The 1,309-nt window shown below is 33.0% G+C and overlaps 1 non-coding gene across 1 annotated transcript; it reads left to right on the forward strand.

The window, feature by feature from the left end:
• The first annotated feature begins 890 nt into the window (after positions 1-890).
• On the forward strand, positions 891-963 carry Trnav-aac (transfer RNA valine (anticodon AAC)). The gene has a single exon. It is a non-coding gene; the product is annotated as a tRNA-Val (tRNA).
• The last annotated feature ends 346 nt before the right edge of the window (positions 964-1,309 follow it).

The following is a 1,309-nucleotide window of genomic DNA, read 5'->3' on the forward strand; positions in this document are numbered from 1 at the left end:
ACTATTATTATAAGTACTAATATCTGGAGTGTCAATAACATACTGTTAGTTCATTCTCACCAATATTATAAATGAGGAAATGAGTTTATTTGGTACGATTTTTGCCTACTCAACTGATCATCACGAAATTTGTACGACGAACGAACGAACATGATGTACCTAACACCTTCAAAACTCTCCCCGCGCGCGAAGCCATGGGAGGAAACTAATGCTTAATATGTGAGTAACATCAAAAACACATAGAAAATAAATACTGTCAGTAGTTACTGTATATTTTGAATATTATATTGTTAACACAATGTTGACCCTTGTGTAATGACAGGGGCCCATAAAATATGTCCCACCTTACCCCGTTACTTGTTAATTGTTCTAAACGACTTGCAAACTGTGTTGATTGGATGAAGTGAGTCTTAGTTTAAATTTAGTTTCACGTTCATTTATATTAATTAATTTTCTTATTATTACAAATGCATCTAACTGTAATGAAAAATTATATTTATAAAATTAAAAATATAAATATACCAGAAAACTAAACTCAAATATCGAACAAATATAAAAAAGTTTCAATTAGCAGCGCCTCGTTGCTTCCTTTTCGTGTGACATTTTTGGTTTTGGTTCAAATTACATAATCCATAATCTTGCTTAATACATGAACTATCGAATGCAAAAATAAAACAATACATATTTGCAGCTCTGTAACAGTTATGTAATATGCATACATTTATACACAGTAACTTTGTATTCGTAATATTCAATAAAGAATAAAAAAGATATCTTGTGTAATAAAAATTATCTGTCTTAACACATAATTCATTCTTTCCTTTCACTATCAGACGTCACACGTCACACGTCATATCATACTGATTGGGTTTTGATACGCTCTAATCAACGTTTCCGTGGTGTAGCGGTTATCACATCTGCCTAACACGCAGAAGGCCCCCGGTTCGATCCCGGGCGGAAACATATTTTTATATCTTTTATGTCTAATTGCAATATCGTATGTTTTATCTTTTTTTTTCAGAAATAATTAATTAATTGAAGAGTTTTTGTATTTTATCCGATGTTTATTGTTATAAACCATTAGCTTGAATTTATGTATGGGTTAAGAGCCGAGATGGCCCAGTGGTTACAACGCGTGAATCTTGACCGATGATCGCGGATTCGAACTCAAGCAAGCACCACTGTATTTTAATGTGCTTAATTTATGTTTATAATTCATCTCATGCTCGGCAGTGAAGGGGAAGATCGTGAGGAAAGCTGCATGTGTCTTATTTCACTGAAATTCTGCCAAAAGTGTGTAGACTAATCC

The sequence above is a fragment of the Nymphalis io genome, chromosome 6 (assembly GCF_905147045.1).
Source record: "Nymphalis io chromosome 6, ilAglIoxx1.1, whole genome shotgun sequence".
Lineage (NCBI taxonomy): Eukaryota > Metazoa > Arthropoda > Insecta > Lepidoptera > Nymphalidae > Nymphalis > Nymphalis io.